Raw genomic sequence first — 16711 nt, 5'->3', positions numbered from 1 at the left:
TGTTTCTGCTGTGTATATGACAATAAAGTTCTTGAATCTTGAACACAATCCACAGCCACAGAGCTGCTGCCTCGAATACACTACACATATCAAAATGCATCACTGAATGCGAACATAAAATCACTGTGCACCCAAGCAGCAAGCAGGCACACACACCTTCTGTAGTTGGTCCACCAACCCTTCATGTAAAGATGAGAGCTCTGGACCCTGCTCTGTCAGTCACTGTGGAGTTACAACTTCACACACTTCACCTCACCATTTCTGCATCCACTCTTTGATGCTAAACATTGTATTGATATTGCATCAGAGTCTGAGCTGTATGAGATGGAGGTTCAGAAGAAATCTGCCGCCTCCATGTTATTAGACCATCTTTGTTTCTGTTTCTAGGTCCTCTTCCTCTGCACCCCTATGTAGATATTTCATTAAAAATCAGCCGTTTCCAGCTAGAATAATCATTTACCACATTAACAATGTCTAGACTGTATTTCAGATTCATTTAATGTCATCTTCACAGAAAAAAAGCTTTTCTTTCAAAAATAAGGACATTTCTAAGTGACTCCAAACTTTTTGAACAGTAGTGCATGTGAGTACACCAGCGTGGTACAGGCAAGAGACAAACTACTCAACAACAACAGTGGTCAAAATCTTGACCTGACATCCTAAGTTTAGGTCTACAAAAATCCTGCGTCCTTGGTTTCCCATCATACATCTTGATAGCCTCCCTTAGTCATTCACTGTGTGTGTCTGTAGTCATTTACCACATTACCAATGCTTTTACTGAATTTCTGATTAATTTAATGTTATCTTCATTGCAACAAATAGCCTAGCCGCGCTAGACAACCCACGGCAATGAATTTAATTCTCTGCCAGGGAGGGTCTAGTTACCCTCCATAAGGCTTGAGGCTGGATTCTCCTAAAACTGGCCGGACCAATCACCATGAAGTGTAGAGTCAGAAGGCGGGCGTAACGAAGTGACGACAGAGGCGCGACGATTCTGACAGAAACAACCAGCGCACAATAAACAGTTATCTTTCGACTCGGCTTTGGCCACAGCCCTTAAAGATTTGAAGCTAAAATTTAACTTGAAAGATAAACAAAGAACGGCACTTAAGTGTTTCATTGAGAAGAAAGACGTATTTGGACTTATGCCGACGGGATATGGCAAATCCTTAATATACCAGTTGGCTCCACGGCTCCGCTGGTTGGGAAGCTAATGGGACTTAGCAACAATCCGCCGGTGCTCTCGGAACTACGTCAGCCTATTCGTTGCATTGATTGGTTGTATACCTACCCAATTGCTGCAGAGGGATTTGATAGACAACCTTTTAGCCCACCTCCCTCCCTGTCGAGCTTCCCTAGACCCTTGTGCCATCAGAAACGTGGGTGTAGCATGGCTAGGCTATGCAACAAATGCTTTTCTTTCAAAAATAAGGGCATTTTTAAGTGACCCCAAACTTCTGGACGGTAGTGTACGTATGTGACTGACATGTAACTTGCATAAGGGGCAGTTAACTGTTAGATGTTTGATGTCTTCAGCATTGAGAAGTACAGCAGCAGTGACGTGCCTTCAGTACTTCTAAGCTGACCTAACTGTATTGACATTTTCTGTCAGTTCAATGACTCCTCCATGAATCTCCCACTGATTTTAATGCACTGCTCAATTTCTGTTAACCTCCTTAATCAGTCTATGAGGATGCAGGGGTTCTGTGGTGGAGCAGGGGGTTGCATTGTAGAGGATGATTTTTTTTCTTCGAGGTTAATGGCATACAAATTCTAATGTATTTTCATCAGTGGGAGTCATTTGTGCTTAGGTAGCATATTTCTCTCAATGGTTGCCGTGGAAATGTTTCTCCATTTGTTGAAGGAGTGTGTAATGGAATCACAGCTTTGGAGACACAACAGTATAAAGTCTGTTACAATCTAGGATTGCTACTAGTGGGACTCTCGAGACGTTGTCGAGGTCAGGGCCTGGATCACAGAAGGAATCTTAAATGAAGATACATGAACGGGTGTTCGTTTTCTTTCAGATCACAGAAACTCTGACTGTGGCAACCCCGGTACATTATGTAATTTGTCACGGTCACCCTCTTTGCTATTTACATAAGATGCCAATTTACACCTCAAAATCTGATTTTCTTGTAGTTTTGTCAATCATTTCCATTGATCATGACAACATTTAACCCCCTAAAGTGATTACTTAGATCTGTGGATCAGATTGTAGATCTTACCTTGCTATGGAGACCATGTGGCGAGGAACCACCTGTCATTTATTTAGACGGGCTGTAAACAAATTGTCAGTTTAGCCATATTAACTCCACTATTTTTCCCAAATGAAAACAATCAGCCTTTTTAGTTGCAGTTCAGGTGAACTTACAGTACTTTAATTTTTACTGTCAAATAACTCAGTTTCTATTCAGTGGCTGAAATGTGTTGTCAGACTTCTTGCCCTGTTCGGTAATGTGTGGCAAACAGTCTGACATGCCAAACCAACTACTTAGTCCTAATCCTTTCTTTTCGCATTTGAAACATGCCATCTGAAAACTCCAGTAAAGCATGAATCTTTGCTGTGTTTGAACAAGTTTGAAATTTTAAGTCAGTTTCTTTGTACCCTAGGCTGGGGAAAATAAATAAAAGATTGTTTACATCCAGGTTCTATCCCAGAAGTAAGAAAATCAAAATAAAAAATGACTACTTTAAAATCTGACTTTGGAACAGAGCCTGTCTCAACAATATGGAAAAAGCCCTTTATTGTCTTTGATAACTGCATGACAGAGAGAAGAAAATGGACTACAGAAAAGAGATCAGGAAAGTTTAAAAAGTGAAGAAAGTGCTGGTAAGTTATAAATACACATGAAAACCAGTTATGATATCTGCGCTGAAACACTTGTGGGAACTGTAGTTACCTCTGCCAAGGAGGTTATGTGACATCCGGCATTTGTGTGTGTGTCTGTCTGTCTGTTAGAAAGATAACTCAAAAACGCCTGGGCAGATTCAGATGAAATTTTGAGGGGATGTAGACTATGGTAAGAGGAAGAGCTGATTTAATTTTGGTGGCGATCCGGAAAGGATCCTGGATTCTGGATCACTTTGAATTTTTTAGTATGTTTTAGTATGTGGTCCAAAATTTTGACAGACAGACAGACAGACAGTCAGACAGACAGACGCCGGGTGTCACATAACCTCCTTGGCAGAGGTAAACATCATAGGTTAGTATGTCGTCCAACAAATTGGAGCAAGGTGTCCAGATAGCTCAACTGGTTAAGAAGGTGATTTATAAATACAATTGTGTCAGAGATGCAGGTTCAATTCCAGCTCATGGTCCTTTACTGCATGGGTTTCCTGTTTTCCTCTCTATCCTTGGCGGAGGTCTGCACTCTCTGAGTGCTTTTCTAGTTTTTTCTGCGATCACGAAGCAGTTGTTTACTGTTGTCAAATTACCTCTGCAGTCATTGATTAAACTCAAAAAAACGGATCTGCATATTCAAGTTACATATTTAAAACTGTTTAAATTGTTATTTTTCCATAAAAATAATCCCTTTCTAAAAATCAGAAAAGCACTTAACGCAGTGCTCCGCCAAGGCTCTTCATTCCTCCATATGGCATTGTCAGAAATGCATCATTTTTTGTTTTAGAAATGTAGCATTTGTTTGATAGTTATTGATGATCAGAAATCACAGCAACAAAGAATGTGGCCATTTAATATAGACGTACCCACAAACAAAATGACCTTGCGCTGCACAGACGTGTATTATACATGTGTACGTTGTGATACAGAATCGCGTGACCTAAATATTTAGCAGGTGATGGGAATTGATGGAACTCAAAAACACCTTCACAATTTAATCAGTTGTTCTTTGTATCATTTCTGAAAGATAAGTCCTGATACGTCCGCAGCGGTTGATTTGTAATAGGATCGCATTCATATAATCGTCAGCAGGCAGCTGATGTAGTGTTAACTTGTTGTCATCGTTACAGTGATGCCCTGCCACTATCTCGCACTGACACAGACCTTCAACAAATCCGTGGATCCAGATTATAAGCCGCATCACTGTCAAAATCTAATGACTTGGTCCTTGTGTCATTTCTGACCTCCCTTGGAAGTTTAATCGAAATCTGTTGGCAACATTACTCAAAAACGGACTAACAGACAGATGGACAAATGTATGCTGATTGTCACATAGATCCACTGTTCCCTGATGAAGTAATGACTTAGATCTTAAGAAAGAAATGTCCACAATGTTGCTTCCCCTTGTCAATACAAATCTATGAAGTTCTGATCTCTTCACTGCTCAATATGCTAGAGCACACCAGCTCACCCACAGCTCAGCACAAACACTGCAAATTGTTCAGTTTAGTGTCCAGCCATTTCTCTGAGCTTTCTATTAGGCAGCATTAGCACTGGCACTGTCTTATCCACTGTATGACAGACGACTGTCTGTGGATAAGACAGTGCCAGATGGAAGCTGTATCTGACCAAGATGGGATTGAATGAAGTGCATTCTGAAGGTCCTTCAAGGGTTTTACATCAAATATTTTTTTCCTTCTTCTTCTCAGATCAGCTGTTTGTGAACTTTCTTTGGTTTGAAGTTTAGCAGAGTAAAGCAGTTTGCATCCAGGTGCATTAATGTGTCATTGGTCTATATAAGAGCTTTGAATCGGGGCTGAAAGTCAATTCATTTCTCTCCAAGTGATTTTTCTCTCACCTTGCTGCTACCTGGAGTTCACACCAACAGCAGCTGGATAAATATTTAAATGAGAACGCCAGTAAACAGCAGTTCGTCATGCAAGCCTTTCCAAGCATGAAGAGCTGCTCCTTACTGCACATCCAGGAAACCAAAAGTCTATGCTGAGTCTGAGAACCTCTGAGATCTGCTGAAGATGCAGAAGACCATCCAGTGTTCCGTAACAGCTGTGTTCTGAAGGAGGGATGTGATAAGATAGACACCATTCACCAGACCATGAATGACCTCAAGACTTTTGACTCTGTGACCCTGATTTGACTTTCAGACTTATTTTGGACAGTTTATTCTTTGGAAGAAGAAAGTTCCACTTTTTTTAAAATTCAAAAATCAACCAATAAGGAATAAGTTTGAAAATATTCAAATAAACCCCTTCAAGTGTGGTTTAATGCGGATGTGAGCTGTATGTCAGCATTTCTTTAAGAACCAGTCCAGAGTTCAGTTTGTCCTCTGGGGAATTGCAGTGCTCCGGGCCAGCCAGCTGGCTCCTGGTGACTCGATGGCTCTGATTATTTCAGTTAAGAGATGGAGTCCATCTCCCCAATCAGACGCGCCTTTCCTAATGTACACCCCTGGCGCGTGTCGAAAGAGCTGTGTAAACGCTTTTGAGCGGTACAGGAGTCACCTTCAGGTAGCACAAGGGAGAACGTGGCTTCACTTGTTCACATCATCCTTGTCCTCCACCTTCCTTTGCCCACCCTCTAATCCACCTAATCACGTTAATGGGCCAGGATGGCTCTCCAACAGGCAGACACAGCAGGGAGAGCAGGAGGGACTGGGAGGAGATGGAGGGATCAATGAAGGAAAGGGGAAGAGAATTAGAATAAACAAGACAACAAGAAAATTCAACTTAGAGCAGCTGTGTTGGACAGTTTCAATGGTGGGTAGAGAGAAACTGTTGTGTAGGTCAGGAGTTCTGGGTATTTTTCCTCAATTAGGATGCAGATTTTGATATATATATAAAAAAGATGCTCTGTTGAACAGTGTTTAACTAATTATGTCCACTATCAGTGAATATCTGGATTATTTTCTTTTGGGCATTTTGATTTTATTTTATTATTATTATTGTTATATTTACACTACCATTCAAATGTTTGGAGTCACCCAGACAATTTTATAAATATTTTATTCATGTGCTGACATAATGGCACAAGAGTTTTCTAATCATCAATTAGCCTTTCAACACCATTAGCTAACACAATGTGGCATTAGAACACAGGATTTATGGTTGCTGGAAATGTTCCTCTGTACCCTAGATATTCTATTAAAAATCAGCCATTTCCAGCTAGAATAGTCATTTACCACATTAACAATGTCTCGACTGTATTTCTGATTAACTTCATGTTATCATCATTGGAAAAAATAAGGAAAGCAACCATATTATCTTTCTATTTTTTAAAAAGGATCTTGTCTGCTGGTGGTTGACAGACAACAGGAGCATCAACACTCTCATCAGATGAGAATGCCTCAAAATCAGAGTCCTCCTCAACACAATCCTCCAACTCAGAAATATTCTGCTCTTTGTCACATTGACTGTCAAACAGCTGTTCCAAAAGATCAACAGTAAACCTTTTCCCACAGGACATTTTCAAGTGAGAGCATATAGACTGCAGTAAACACAGAGCGCAATGAGGAATGACTTGGATAGAGGACTGCCCTGTAAGCTTTTATGGGTTTGCTCCTCCCTTATTTTACATGAACTACCAATGTCCTTGCAGGAATACCCCGCCCTCCACAGTGAGTACAGTAGGTCACACATGCACACACACAGATACTTTCATGCCCACGGCACGGGAAAGTTCTCATGAGAATATCGTTTCCTCCTCCTCCATGTCACATTAGCACCAAAACGGAAATTTATGGTCCCTCTACTCACTTCAACAACAAGGTAGATGTGCTTCTAAGAGTGTGTCCCAGACACAGGCAGACATGTTGAAGAAATAAAGTCATTATTCAAGCTCTTCATATAACCATCAATTGATAATATTGTACTTGAGATGATCATTTTAGAGAGGATGCATGTGTAGTTGGAAAGACTTGGATGTGATCAACTCACAAGGCTACATTAGTTTCCTCGGTATCCATACATAATGTACGCATGCATAATACATGCCTGTGCTTAGCGCACGGTCATTTTGTTTGTGCTTACATCTGTATTTAATGGCCACATTCTATAGTGCCGTGATTCCTGCCGCAAGATTTTAGATTTCATTCGGAAATGATGCAATAACTGAGCAGCCTTGGCGGAGTACTGCGCTCTCTCAGTGATTTCCTCTTTTAAATATAATTCTTGGCATTCTAACTGGGCCATACTGCACAGAAGATATTTCTGAATTCCCTCTCCTCGTAGTCGTGGTTGTACTGATTCCACAGAGGTGCAGGACTTTATGTTTCAGTGAAAAATGAACCCAGTGTATAAAAATGTGACAGAAACAAAAAACCACCAGAAACGGCTTCGAGTTTTGAGGGGCAAGTTGAAAGTACTTGTTTTTACAGTAGCTTAATAATATTAACAGGTTTATTTTTTTCAAAACTAATCAATCAGTTGACTAAATGTCTAGCCTGACATTTATAATTATAAAAGCAGATATAATTAAAAAAAACATGTTTTAGTCATTTTACTATATTTAAAACATATATGAGCACAGTTTGGGATTTCGATGTTGTGAGTCGGTTTGTACAAAGATGTGAGTTAGTGAAAAGCTAATGCTAGTCCATCCAGTAAAAGCTAGCTGGTTACCTGATCCAGCTAGCTTTCTTACCTTGACTTGTTGTGTCTTTGTTCCCACGAAGTTTCGAAGTGAAATGAAATCGGAAATTCAACGACAGACTTTCAGTTTGGTTTAGTTTTTGAGTTTTGCTATTTAGAGTTGTTGTATGGTTTGATGTTTAGAGTTTGTTTCTATTTGTGGGTTTGACATCACACATTCATTCATCGCACACACAGTGACTGACCTGAACATCCAGCCGGGGTTCGGTCCAACGTCTCGCTGTTGAAAGGCTTCCTCCTTCTCCACTAGACCATCTTCAGCGCTGAGCAGCAGAAACAAGCAGAGAGACAAAGAACAAACCCAATGTGAAGCTTTCTGAGGTTCAGTCTGAACATGTTCACACTAAAATCCACCTGGAATCATGTGTTCACCATCATGTGTTCACCATCATGTGTTCACCATCCGGACCTCTGATCTGAATGGAGACTGAACTCCATGAGGAGATTGTAGACCTAGATCCTCTGTGGTTCAGTGGTCTGAGATGTTCTTCATGTAATCAGAGGGCTCCTAATTCAAATCCTGCTGGTTCCCTCAACTTTGAATGAAACAGAAATGTTCAAAACCAACAGTTTGGTTGTTCATGTCCATCATTTCATTTTCAAAGAAGAGACACTTAAGAAGTTTCTGAAGCTTTCAGCCGCATCCTGTGAACTTCCTCAACAGAATCATTTGAAGTGTATTAAAGTGAGAGAGTGAATCCAGTGAAGAAGACCAGCAGATGTGGCTGAAAGCACCAGAAACAAAAAGAAACCACGCTTTTGTGTTCATTTTGGAGTCTATTTTTTTATTTTGTAGTCATTTTCAGTCCATTATGGTCATTTTGAGTCTATTGTGGTGGTTTTGTTGTCATTTTTAATATATTTTGGTGGTTTTGTGGTCATTGTGAGTCTATTTTGGTGGTTTTGTGGTCAATTTCTGTGTGTTCCTGTGATAGGTTTGCATGTTTTTGTGGTTATTTTGTGTTGGTTTTCAGTGTCACTGTATTCGTCTTGTGTGTTTTTATAGTTGGATCCTTAAACTCTTCTATTGTAGCACTGGACAGTTTATAGTTTAATTACAAATGTGGGTAAATCAGACAGTTAAACAATACAATAAACATAAAAATAATAAAATGAAATGCAGAACAGGTTCAATCCAAATTTTTGTGCCACAAACCGCAGACATCAGTACAGCCCATGCAATCATTTAAAATGCAAGTATAATGATATTTTCATACACTACAGTAAGACATGACTTTATGAGGTAAAATCCTGTCAATAATTCATGTGGTTTCGTAGTTTTTTTCTTTCCCTCTCATATCTAAGTCACCTGCAGTAGCTCAGCATTGTTTAATAATTCAGCGGGGGCGTTTTGTAATGTTGGCTGGGTGACATTGGCTTACCGGAGAGGCGGGTGCTGTGCGAACAGATGTCTACACCAGGCATGGGTAAACAAAAACCTGGGCATAATTGAGCCTCAGGGAGATTTACGTCAACCTCATCTCTGATTCCCTCCTCATCATGTTCAATTCCCTGTCCGGACATTATCTCCACTGCACCCTCCTTTCTACACTGTATTCTCTAATTACCAGCACTATCCCATCTTGTTAATACACGGTGTTCGAGCCCTTTATTGTCATGTTATTAGAGGCCTCATCTACCTCCAAGGTTAATATAGTTTTTCTCTCTTATTTCAGAGATGTGTTTCAGCTTATCTTTCTGATAAATCATTCTTTTCAATTCTGCTTTTATTTCTAACTCATTTGATCCATAATGAATTTAGTGTACAATGTTTTGCTAAATATATTGCGAGGGGATTTATAAAAAAGGACCAACAAAAAAACATTAGAAAAGACAATATAAAGTATTCATATATTGGTCACCTTATTGCATAAGTCTGAGCATGACCAGCTGAAGCACCTTGACATTGTCAATGCTGCATTTTTCTCTTTCTATAGCAATTTTTTTTCATTACCTGAATGATTTCAACAGCTCTGTCTATAACATCTTTGAATCCCTCTTAACTCTTAGATGCATAAGTGATTCAAAAGTGAACCGGTGTGGTCGTTTTCTTGCAATATCTTTGTGGTATCTTTGCATGAAAAGGTTTTCTTTCATTTCATATTCCAGACATTCCTAAAAAAAAAAAAAAAAACATGATTTTTTGATATTTCATTTAAATTTTTACGTTGCCTTTTACACTTTTAAATAAATTGTAATATTTCTATTACTATCCCAAGTTCTTTATCACTGGTAATATCATACAGTATGAGAGGTGATGCAGTGCACAAAGAGGAGGGATGGAGAGCAGCAACAACAGGAGGAAACAGGTGGAAAACTGCCAACAAAGTGAATGTTGACATGCTTCTACTGCTGCCATGTAATATTCTTATTTTTCAATCATCAAAATGTTCAACTTCTATTATAAAGTGAAAAATAAACATATTTCAAACATGAAATCATTCTTGTGTGGACCAAAATATTATACAAATAATAATTAGGGCTGGGACTTTAACATGTTAATTTGGATTAATTAATTACAGAAAAAATAATGTGTAAAAAAAAAAGTAACAACATATTTAATTGTGCCTTTCTCAGTTCTCTAATTTCTGACACACCGGTAACACTGATGCACACACCAACCTGGTAGGTGGCGGTAATGCACCTAAAGTCTGTTTGCCAGCTGCGAAGAAGATGCACAGGATTCTCTGAGTGATGTCAGCACATAAGGAAGTTTGGTGAACACTGAAGGGAGACGAGACCACTTCTTATACTTTTTAAACATTATTTTGGGATGAAGTCACCAAACTGAATTTGACTGGTGATTCGTTACATACAGTTTTTTTATGTGCCGGCGACCAGTGAAATTGAAGTTCTGACTCTCCCCGTTCATTTAGACCAGTGGTGTCAATCTCATTTTAGTTCAGGGGTCACATACAGCAACAACAATTTGATTTCAAACCAGTAAATTCATAGCATATTAACCTATAAATAATAATACCTTTTTCCCTTTGTTTTAGAGCAGAAACATCCTATTCTGAAAATGTTCACATTTAAGGAACTATCTTTTTAAAAAAACATTCTGAACAACCTGAAATTTCTTAAGAAAAATAAGTGCAGTTTCAATGATATTATGCCTTAATTTATCATTTACATATTACAACTTACAGATCACAGTGTGTCTGCAAAAGCACAAAACATTTAGTGTCAGGTTTCTGGAACTGAACATGCAGTATTTTACTTTATGATCAAAATAACTGGTTAAGATTGGGAAATTATTTTAAATATACAGTTTTATAAATTTAGAATTTGCAGTTAATGTCTTCTCTGTCATTTTTACACTTGGCAAAGTCACCCCACGGGTCAGATTGGACCCTCTGGCGGACTGCTTTTGGCCACATGTTGGACACCCCTGATTTAGACAGAAGTCTGATCTTGTCAGATCAAAAATAACTACTCATAAGATTGTGAGACTTCACCTAAAAGGACTTTGTTTATGACCCAGTGCTCCAAATATTCCTACCAACCAGCTGTGTGATTCCAAATGTTAGCATACTAGTGTGTTAGTCTAAGAAAAAGGAGATGAAAGTGGTGAACATCAACTAATGGTGAACAGTATGTGGTGCCTTAGTACACTGTAAAACAAAAAGGTAATATGTATTCCTCCAGCTGAGGTGACAAATAAATACTATACTTGAGCTTAACCGTTTCATCTGTTAAACAAGAAAAGTACTCAGAGTGGTTCGCTAAAGTTGTTCAGTCGAAATTGCAATAAAATCTGACACGTTTTCGTGATTTTAGTGATATAGTGTTTAAAAAATACAGAAAGAAATTAGCAACATTAAAACAAACAAAAACATGTACAGCTACTGATCTATTTTTAAAGTATACAGTCTCTCAGATCTGCAGCAAAATTCACTGTGCAGGTTTGGAATGGATGTGCCAACCGTTCATGTGTGTTTCTGCTCTGCTTCTTATGAGATGAGCTCATCAGAAGCTCCTCCTCTGTTGGTTATTTCTCCTTTTCTCTATATATTGAAATGTAGTTCCCAAACTGAAACCATCTTATTTTTTCTTGCCAAGATGTTGTGTCATTTTGTGCCACTTCAATCATTCCTAGTACGTTTCCTCTCATTGCCCCTCATTTACCCAATGCTCCTTTTTCTCAGCCCTCCCTCAGAATTCCCTCCTAATTTCAGATTTCAAGTCATTAAAGCAGAGTATTTTGAAGCTGAAGAGAGGTCCATCACACAACAATTGGCCTGTAGTAACGACACGCTGCGTAATCCGTCATCGTCAGTGTCCCACTAGTGTCAGGCAACGCAGTGTGCACTCACTTGGAATAACAGCGAGTAGGAGCAGGTGACGGGTAAAGGGGAGCCAGAGGGAAATTGCTCTCTAGCATGAGGTTTGAACAGTGAACACAGTGACTGACTTTCATATTCACTTAGTGTGTTCTTATGCTTTGTAGTGAACAGAACAGAGTCCTCATCAGGGAAATGAAAGGCTAATTGTTGATTAGAAAATCCTTGTGTAATTATGTGAGCACATGAACAAAAGTGTGAGTTTTCATGGAAAACATCAAATTGCCTGGGTGACCCCAAACTTTTGAACGGTAGCATATAGATTAGATTTTGGAGGACAGTGACTGCAGCCATGTGCAGCATCATGCTTTGTTGGAAAATCTAACTGCTGTCTGGTTTATGTTCAGTGGCAACATTTTTCCAGTGAATAAAGCTGTGTGTCATTGGTAGGCAGCACAGATTAGGGTGGACAGTGTTCAAAGTATGAATGGCTCATTAAATTACATTTGGTTCCTTGTAGTTGCGAAGCCTTGAGAGATCAAGTTTCATTCTTCATTGTATATATATATGCTGACATTCTGGTCCACTTTTGCATATATTTTGGTTGTATGGATTGTTTTGTCTGCATTTAATATTGCTTTATATAGTTTATTTTTTTAATGCTGCTAATGCAGAGAGTGTGATGAAGTGAAAATTAAGTCTCAAATCATGGGCCGGAGTTTATGACTTGACCATGTTCAAATATCCAAAAAGCTTCTTCAAGATCCTCAGGCAGTGATAACAGCACTAGAATTACTGAAGATACTGAGCTGTGCATCATATTTTATGCTGTGAGAGTTGGCCATTTTTTCCACGCTTGTAGGGAGTTTTATTGGAGTGACAGTTTTGACACCAGTATACTTTTCTAAATCTATTGGTCAGAGCTTAACATCAGGTTATCATATTTTGCCACTAGATCACCCCCTACAAAGGACATTGGGTCATGTTTTACAGAGAACACGTACAGACATGTTCAGACTCTGCCTTACTGTGTTGTGACAGGTTTCAGGCATATTACACCAATTTTAGCAGTTCTATTACCTTAAATCGTTATGTTTGAGCACGGCACAGTTAATTTTGAAAAAAGTGTGCGATGTGTCATCACAGCAAAAATACGTATGATCTTCCAGCTGTGTGTGTGTGTCCTCCACAGACAATATAGGACCATAAAATAATTCATCAGAGCAGATCGAACAAGAAAAACCCACGGAAATCCTCTGTAGTTTTGCACCACCAGCGTAACCTCTGGCTCAGCTTGCTACAGGAAAGTGCAGTGAACTCTCCAGTGCTTCACTAACAGCCTAAACCGTCATGGTGCCTCTTGCTGTTTTTCCACACTGGTTCCGGCACGGAGCATCCCAGAGAGGGACAAAGGCGGAAGAGCGCGGGCAGGGCGTTGTCTGCCTTTTTATAGTGTTGTGAGGACCTCTGGGCGGAGAAAAACTTTGGCATGATTCTTTCTGGTAATCTGATCACTTTCCAGCAGGCAGAGTGCAGGTAGAGCAGGAGGGCGAGTGGCAGGGAGAGAGGTAGTGCATGTAGCAGCAAATCTAAGATGCTTTAGACAGAAGGATGTCCATCCATCCATTCTCTATACACCGCTTTATCCTTGTCACTGCGGGGGGTGCTGGAGTCTATCTCAGTTGACTCGGGCGAAGGCAGGGGACACCCTGGACAGGTCACCAGTCTGTCACAGGGCTACATATACAGATGAACAATCACACCTATGGGCAGTTTAGAGTTACCAATTAACCTCAGCATATTTTTGGAGTGTGGAAGAAGCCGGAGTGCCCGGAGAAAACCCACGCATGCACAGGGAGAACATGCAAACTCGATGCAGAAAGATCCCAGGCCCAGGCCGGGATTTGAACCAGGGATCTTCTTGCTGCAAGGCAAAGTGCTAACCACTAGTCCACTGTGCAGCCTACAGAAGGATGTGTTGAATGAATATAATGCTACAAAGGCACTATTAAGTGGGGCTAAAATTGTGAAATGTCAGCAAACATAAGATATAGCATGGAAACACTGAAGCTATTTTCTAAAGTTTCTCTCACTCATATGCATAGAATACCAAAACCACCGTGTTAAAGCAATTTCAGAATCGATTGTTTTATTTTGAAACAGCAAAGACACCAATCACTGTGATGCTAAAATGCACCAAAGTGAGCAGACTGTCTACAACCACAGAGCTGATTTGTGACTTTGGGAGGCAAGTGTGTATCTTGAGTGCCAGATTGACGTGGGGGGCTGTGCCACCTCCTGGCGATGACACAGAGGGCATTAATTACCATGTCTTTGAAGGGACAATTTAATCTCAGGGACACATGGCACATAAACCTGAGCGTCCCAGGGGGGGACTGCTGCAACACTTCCTGACAATGTAAAGGCATGAGCTTTCTGGAAAATGGAACAGTAAATGGGAACACATATCCATGAGACGCGGCAAAATCCTAACATTTTAGTGTTTAGGGGTCGACTGATGTGGGGGTTTTTTCAGAGCTGATGCTGATTATTAGTAAAGAAGGATACCACTGATGTACATTTTTAGCAACAAAATACATCTTTGTTAGAGGTCGTCCGATGTATCGGCCGGCCGATGTTTTGGGCCGATGGATGAATTTTTTTCAACATCGGCCATCGGCCGATGGAATAAATAAAAAGCTGATTTTTGATCAGGCACCCTTAAGGCCACCGCTTACTGATGGGGTCCTTTAGCTGGAGGACCCCGGGTTCAGAGCAGCGTGGAGTTGGGAGATGGGACACGCCGAGTGCAATCTATCAGGCTCCCGAAAAGGTAAAAGATTTGTTTCTTTGTTTTAACGAATACACAGTGTTGATGTAGCCTTTAAAAATCTTTACTGAGTGGGTATTAAACCGTAGGTTAGCTGTTTAACTTCCAGCGTCAGGCTCAAACATGCAACAATCCTCCATGTTAGCATAGTTAGCAAATAACTTAGCTACATAGTGAGGCTTCAACAACAAAAAGACTAACGATTTGGTTCATGCCACAGACATACAAAGAGCACTAATGCGTATTGCAAAAGCATTATTGAGAATATGTGCAGTAGGCAATGACAGATCCACTTGTTGCGTCTTGGCTCCAGGATTAATCTTGGCTCCAGGACTAAAAACATGTCCGCTAAAGTTTGGTTAAGTTACATACGACCTCCTGACATAATAACAATTGCACAGTCGGCTTAAGCTATCTCTGCAGTCGCACCTTTAGCGGTGTCATCAGTTTTCAACTTTAATTTAGTACAGTGATGGAAACGTAAAGGGAATTATTAGCCAATAGCGAAGCCTAAGAGCTACGTAATTAAGTAATAGAAGTCTAGTTATGCTAGAGATAACTTTTATATCAGCAGCACCACACATGAGTTAGTGTTGGTTTGATCCTGTAATTGAATATAGTTGTTCATCAAAAGCTGTGTGGGATAACAAAACACTCATGTTGTGCAAGATTACTCATATTTTATGTAATGAATGGAGTAAAAAAACAAAAAAAACAAAAAAAAACACTGTATTGCAATATAATTATTATACTTTTAATGTAGTAATAATAATACAGGAAAACAAACAGTATTTTAAAGTTTTTATTACAAAAACAACTGGTGAAAAAAGGTATTTGTTATAAAAATAAGATGGAAAACTTCTGGATTATTGACAGCCTTTACAAATTAAACAGTAATTTAATGTCTATTCCTCATTAATTTCTTACACAATTGTCCAATGGTACTTACATTAACCTTTTTTTTTTTCCTGCAGGCAATCTTCCTCTTCTAAAATGGGAGTATTAAGGAAAGTGTCAGATCCAACAAAACACTGTTTACATGCACAGTTCTTTAAAATCTTTGTAGTGTAAGTAGCACACTGCAAATAAGTTTGTTTTTTCATAAATGTTTCAACTTTGCAACTGTTTACATATTTATTCTTTATATTTGTGTGATGCTTCACTTTTTCCATGTTGCATAAATATGAACAAAGGATTTGTTAAGGCACTGAGGACAGTTGATCCAAAGACTGAAGGTTAATGTCCATTTTATTTTTAACTCTGGTATTTTATTTTGTGTTTTATTTTGTGTAATGTGTATATTTGTGTTTATTTATTTCTAATGCCAAACTGCACTACATTTTTATTTATATTTTAGAAGTGTTCATTTTATTGTGTGATAACATTAATCATTGATACTGAGCAATTTGCACTGAAGCCACTTTTCAATTTACAGTTTTACAGTTTGATTTGTTTACAAAATCTCACTCAGGTTACGTTTTGATATTGTATTTTTTGTGTGCAATTTAAAGTTTTATTGTGTGATAACATTAATCTTTGATACTGAGCAATTTGCACTGAAGCCACTTTTCAATTTACAGTTTTACAGTTTGATTTGTTTACAAAATGTCACTCAGGTTACGTTTTGATATTGTATTTTTCTGTGTGCAATTTAAAGTTAAATAAATGTTAAGAGTTCTACTACTGCAATGGTAGAGTTTAATTTTTAGCATACACATGTTTCTTCTTTTAGTGTCGCAAATTCGCAATTGTCTTTCATAATCAATGCTTTGTACATATACTGATATATATATATATATATATATATAGGTATATCGGCCTTGAATATCGGCTTCCAAAATCGGCCTTAGATATCGGCCATCGGCTGAATTTTTTTTCAAAAATCGGCATCGGCCTTTAAAAATCCCACATCGGTCGACCTCTAATCTTTGTGTCATAACATGGTTGAAATGCCTTTGTTTATGTACTTTTACCTGTTTCATTAAAAGAGAACTTTACACCCTATAACCTTCATTGCTGATTGGCTGTTACTCGGGACATGTAACTAATCGCAGCCCAGACAATGCACTACATTTTTAAATGAAATTAT

The 16711-nt window shown here is 39.0% G+C and overlaps 1 protein-coding gene and 1 long non-coding RNA gene across 6 annotated transcripts in view; both read left to right on the top strand.

Annotated features, from left to right (window-relative positions):
- Positions 1–16711, top strand: part of cacnb2b (calcium channel, voltage-dependent, beta 2b) — a 64121-nt gene that overhangs the window by 26109 nt on the left and 21301 nt on the right. The window lies entirely within an intron of this gene.
- LOC127535386 (uncharacterized) lies at positions 14549–16305 on the top strand. Its single transcript, XR_007944231.1, has 2 exons — positions 14549–14625; positions 15597–16305. It is a non-coding gene; the product is annotated as an uncharacterized LOC127535386 (long non-coding RNA).

This window comes from Acanthochromis polyacanthus, chromosome 9 (genome assembly GCF_021347895.1).
Source record: "Acanthochromis polyacanthus isolate Apoly-LR-REF ecotype Palm Island chromosome 9, KAUST_Apoly_ChrSc, whole genome shotgun sequence".
Taxonomy (NCBI): Eukaryota; Metazoa; Chordata; class Actinopteri; family Pomacentridae; genus Acanthochromis; species Acanthochromis polyacanthus.
This window is presented reverse-complemented; position numbering and strand designations above follow the sequence as displayed.